This window comes from Panthera leo, chromosome D1 (assembly GCF_018350215.1).
Source record: "Panthera leo isolate Ple1 chromosome D1, P.leo_Ple1_pat1.1, whole genome shotgun sequence".
Lineage (NCBI taxonomy): Eukaryota > Metazoa > Chordata > Mammalia > Carnivora > Felidae > Panthera > Panthera leo.
This window is the reverse complement of record NC_056688.1, coordinates 76,045,579-76,051,578: the sequence shown is the minus strand read 5'-3', so window position 1 is coordinate 76,051,578 and position 6,000 is coordinate 76,045,579.

The window sequence follows — 6,000 nt, the reverse complement described above, 5'->3', positions numbered from 1 at the left end:
GCTCTCTGTCAGAGGCCTCTCTGTGTGAGCTTGTTCAAAGTCATGGTGGATGCATCAAGGACAGATTTAGAGTCACCTTCCTTGGGGTCTGAACACCTGGGCTGGGGCCTGGCTCCGTCACTCGGCTACAGGGTGGCGGCACGGTGTTGGCATTACACACCCCATCCCCTGCTCATGCCTCATTTCCTCAGCTTTAGACTGCCACATTTGTAAGACCACTTTTGGCTCTACAACTCACTGACATGAAAGGTAATTCACGTAGGTGGTTCCAAGATAGTTGCAGATGGAAATAAAAATCTCTTAAGCAAGATGCAGAAAGCAAAGCCCTTAAAAGGAAAAGGATGATGAATTTGACGACTTCCAAATTAAAACTTCTCCATCCTAGAAGAGATATCCATAAACAAAAAGTTAAAATGAAAACACGTGGGCAAAAGTATTTGCAAAACACACAGAGACAAAAGATTCATGTTTACATAAGGAATGCCTCCAATCAATAAGAAAAAGTTAACCCAAAAGAAAGATGAGCAGATCATGACTAGGTGATTCATAGCTAAGATAATCAACTGGACAGTTGGAATATGAAAATATGCTCAAATTTACTACCAATGAAGGGAATGAAGATTAAAACACAAATGGAATACTGTTTTCTCGCCCACCAGGATGGTGGCCCGAAAGACATTTGGGACTACCAATTATTGGCACATGTATAAGGAAGCCAGTGACCCCTGTGGGTGTGACTAGGGACCCAATCTGGCAATTATCTGTTAAAACGTGAAACAAATACTGGGCCTCAGTGGTTCTCCTTCCCAATACGTGCCTTCAAGGAGCACCCACACCTGCCTATGGGGAGGCACACGCAAGAATGTTCGCTCCAGCATTGCTTATAGGTACTAAAAAAACAGAACAAAATAGCAACAAAATTGGCAGAAGAGGAAGCAGCTTAAATGTCTGTCTATAAATGAACTTCATTAGTTCTGTATTCTGCAGAAACATGCAAAAAGAAGAGCATGGTGGAGTTATGTACAGACATGAAAGAATCCATAGGACATACAAATGAGTGGGAAAAAAACAGTAAGTTGTGGAACAATGCAGAGTATGACACCTTCACAGGAAACCACAATCAATTGTTCCCATAGAAACTGCATACAAGAGGGTCTGAAAACATAAACGCCAATTGACAACATAAATTAGTTCTGGAGAAAGGAAGAGAAGAATGACCACTGAGGAGGCTTTATCTCTACCGCTTTAGTTTGTTTAGAATGGCAATATATTCACGTATTTCTTGTATGATGTTGTTGTATTAAAATATATCAGTGGTTGATGGTTGACAGTTTTTCCTTTCCCCAGCCTCCAAGGAACAGAATTCCTTTGCCATGAATGATAGGATCATCCCAAACTAACCCACTCCCCAGCCAGCACGCCCCTCATCTGGGTCTGCGCCCACTGCCGTGTTGGAGGCCAGGCACTCATCTTCCCCTTCAAAGGTTCCATTAGCGTTGTTTACAGGGCTTTGACATTTGTTCACCCAGACCTAACTGCGGGGCGAGGCTACAATTACAGTGGTGTTTTTTGTTTTTTTCATTTTTCAATAAAGAGAAAGGTTGAACACGTAATGTTAACATTCAACCTGGTGTAAAAACATTTCAACCAAAAGACTTTGGAAATTGATTTTTGCAGTAAGCAACCTGGAAAACATTTGTTAGAAGTTGCTCGTGTTTAGTTCTGTTAGTTGGCAAGAGGTAGTATGGGTGTTAATTTACAGTAGTGCTTCTCAAAATGTGGCCCCAGATCAGCAGCATCAACATTACCTCTTAGGCCCCAGCCCAGACCCTCTTAATCAGAGGCTTTGCGGGCAAGGTGCAGCAGGGGGTGTATCAGCAAGCCCTCCACGTGACTCAGGTGCACACTCAAGTTTAAGAACCTATGATTTACGTGACCAAATATAAACTACCTCTCATGGGGCGCCTGGGTGGCTCAGTTGATCATCTGACTCTTGATTTTTTCTCAAAATCTCATGGTTCATGGGTTCAAGCCCCATGTCGGGGTCTACACTGACAGTGCAAAGTCTGGTTGGGATTCTCTCTCTCTCCCTCTCTCTGCCCGTCCCCACCCCCAACTAAATAAACTTTAACAAAATTTAAAAAAGTAAACTGCCTCTCAGAAAACTGGTCACACATCTGCAAAATAACAACCTGAACTAAATTGTTTAAATTTCTTTTCATCCCCAGATCTCATCTGAATCATCACTTTCTCTGGAAACATTTTCCAATTCTTTGTTTTCATAACCCCATGTCCCTCCTCACTCCACATTGATCACAGGTGCATTTTGCATTTATTTGTGTGATCTTTGTTCCCCACCGCTGCCTCACACCATAATGTGATTGAGTATACTACAGTGCCAGGCACACAGCAGACACATGATAGATATTTGCGAATGGGCAAATGAACATATCCTTCACAGACAGCTTTCAGTGCCACAAACTGACTTTTCAACACATTTTTCACAAATCAGTAACGAAGCTGCCTTCATCACGATCATCACTATTTTTCCGGATCTGAAACGTTCGTGATGTTTTACACTTGTGACGTTTCATTCATCTGCAGGTGCCAGGCAGCTGCAAAGTCCTGTGGATTCTCGCATGGGAACGTCTCCCTGCCTGACCTGGCATCCCCACTGCCAGCCCCCTAGCCAAGCTCACGAGGGCACTCTGGGGCAGGGCAGGCAGTCTCTCAGTCCACTCTAACCGCCCCTCAGCCCACGTGATCAATTTCCCTTAAACATTGTGTTTAGGGAAATCGTAGATTGCAGCTGCTAGTATCTGATTAGCATTTTACATTTTCCAAAGTGCTTTTACTTATACTAAAATGCTAGCAACCATTTATTGGTGACTTATGTGCCAGGCACTGAAGTGATTCTCATGACTATGAAGGAGGTATTTATTATTTATTCTATATTTTCATGGAAGGATAAAGCTAGGGTTAGAGGGGCCTGAGGAACTGGTGCACAATCACTCAGCTCCTAAGTGCAGAGATAGGCTTGCACCTTTGATTCTGGCTGATTCTCCGACCTATCCTCTGTGCTATCCTCTGCCTATTCTTTATCAACAGCCCCTCAAGTTGTAAGAGCTCAGGTATTTGGATTTCATACCTTGTGCCTCCTTGTCACTCCTCCCTTTCATTCCTTCTGCTCAAAGCCACGCGATAAGAATAAGCATGTATACTGGAAAGGAGGATGGGCTCTGGAGACAGACCTGGATTCAAATCCAAGCTGTGTGATCCAGAAAAAAATTAGTTATCCTCGCTGAAACTGTTTCTTTTTCTGTAAAATGAAGAAAATTAAAATTATGACTTTATGGGGTTGCTACAAGGACCACATGAGATCCTTCACTTCCCAGCATACACAGGGTGAACACTAATCAATGCTATTATTATGTCGACATCTGAACTCTGTCCGCCTCTCAAAGGCTGCATGTAACCTGGGCTCCTCTTTCCCTAACTGCCTTTCTCTTTATTCTAAAAAGACTCATCTTTTTATTCTCTCAGTACATGTCATAATCATTACCATTGCCATGTTTCCAATTATAAAAAAAAAATCATGGGTGCTCTTTGAAAAATAAAATCAATACACAAAACTCCAGAGAAAGGAAAAAAATCCTGATTCCCACCCTCGAGAAAGAACCATTGAAAAGCATCCTTTCTCGCATCTGTATGTGTATAGTTGTGTAATTGTACCTAGATAGGTTGTGTTCTGAAATCTGATTTCTTTCACTTAACAATATTGAGTAGCCTTCTTTCCACGCCAGTAAGCATAGATCGTACCATCATTTGTAACAGCTGCATAGGATGGTTACATATATGCTCTGTTGATGGGCTGTATTGGTGAACTAACTGCTGCTTAACAAATCACCCTGCAATTGCAGTGACTTAAGAGTGATTTATATATAATACATAATGTATATAATTATAACATATCCTATCTAAATTCCACATATAGATACAGATGGATGCGTACACATGTGATATATGTATCACATGTCTAGGTTGGCTGGAATTTGGCTGACTTAGGCTGGCCTCGGCTGGGCAGTTCAGCTTCAGTTTGTAGCTGCACTGTCCATAGGGGCAAGAGTGGCTCTCCTCCACGTCTCTCATGCTCTTCCTGAAGGAAAGAATCCGCCCACGTGCCACTGAAAGCACACTACGTAGCCAAGTCCAAAGTCAAGAGATGGGGAAATAGACTTTGTGAGTACAGATTGTGGTGAAAAATTGAGACCTATAGTTCAATCTACCACATACATAATTATTCTTGTTTCCAATTTTTTATAATCATGAGGCTCTTTGAACATATACTTCTGTTTACTCATCCAATTTTATCTTCTTGTGATAAATTTCTAAAGTCGAAGCTGTGTCAAAGGACATACACATTTCAAACATTGATTCATATTGTTTAAAACACTTTGTCGATGTTTATTTATTTTTGAGAGACAGAGACAGAGTGTGAGTAAGGAAGGGGCAGAGAGAGAGGGCGATACAGAATGTGAAGCAGGCTCCAGGCTCTGAGCTGTCAGCACGGAGCCTGATGCAGGGCTCAAACCCAAGAACTGAGATCATGACCTCAGCCAAAGTCAGAAGCTTAACTGACTGAGCCACCCAGGAGCACCTGATTTGTATTGTTTAATAGTATTCCAAAAAGATTCCATAGTCTCTAATAATAGTCTAAGAGAGTGCTGGTTTTCTCACACTTTCGCCATTACTAGGTTTTGTCAATTAGAAAAAAAAAAAAAAATCTGTCCCAATATAAGAACTATGATGCCTTAAGTTTATTACATTTCTTTGATTATTATTAGTGAGGTTAGAAATATTTTTATGTTGGTCTTTTACATATTTTTTTGAGTGACCTCCTCATGTCCTTTGCCTATACTCACTCTTTTTCAAATAAAATAAGATTCCTAGAAAACTAAGTTGAAGTAAAAACTAGCTTCTCCCAACCCAGCTTTGTGGAATCGGTATGCTGTCACCTCATCACCATCCCCTTTACTCAGGCAGAATGCAGTTGACTAAGTTGGCAAGAAGGCAAAGCATCAGAGGGGTTCATGCCCTTCAGGTGACCGGGGAGAAGCCATGGATGTGACAGAGCTAGGAAGGCCAGAACCTGGAACCAGTCTTCTGTGAAGGGTGGCAGTCCCTGTTCCTGACAATGCTGACTCAGAAGGAAGAGGCCTGCTATAAAGTCACCATTATTTTCTTGATGGCAAGAGAAAATTCCCCTCTAATCAGTGTGACAGGATATCTAAGTGGTTTCTAATTAAGAGCATTTTAATTTAAATGTAAAATCTAAAATCACAGTCTGAACTGGCAGGTTCTGGGAAGAAAATGACAAATCCTAAGTCCTTCTAGCGTGGCTAGAAATGCTTCGAACTCAGGCAAGAATGTCAAGAGATGTTTTCTTCCCCTTCTGTTGCCTTCTTCCATACCACTTGCTGGGAAACTTGAGAGGCGGGGCGATGGAGGATTTGGGGAGACGGGATTTGGCTGGAGGCCAAGGGCAGGAGAATAATGATAACCATGGCATGTGCCCAGGTGGCACTTCTCAGGTGCCTGGCATTGCTCTAAACACTTTACATACACGCTAACTCACTTCATCCTGGGGATGACCATATGAAATAGGAATTATTATTATAAGGAAACGAAGACAATTTATATTTGCCCAAAGACCTACAACTAGTAAATGGTGGAACTAGGATTCAAACTCAGGTTGTCTGGCTCCAGAGCTGGTGCTTTAATCACTTGGCTAGGAGTGCCCCAGATGTATAGCATGTCCCAAAGTGGATTTGAAGGAGCAACCATCCCTCAGGATGGTGAATGATGTCTCATGCAAAGGGAAACTTGGGGTTGAGGTTAATAGGTCTCTTTACTCCAGCACTTCTTAGGGACTACAATACACCAATCTAAATGGCAGATTTTCAAAAAAGCAAATCAGGGGCACCTGGGTGGCCCCGTTGG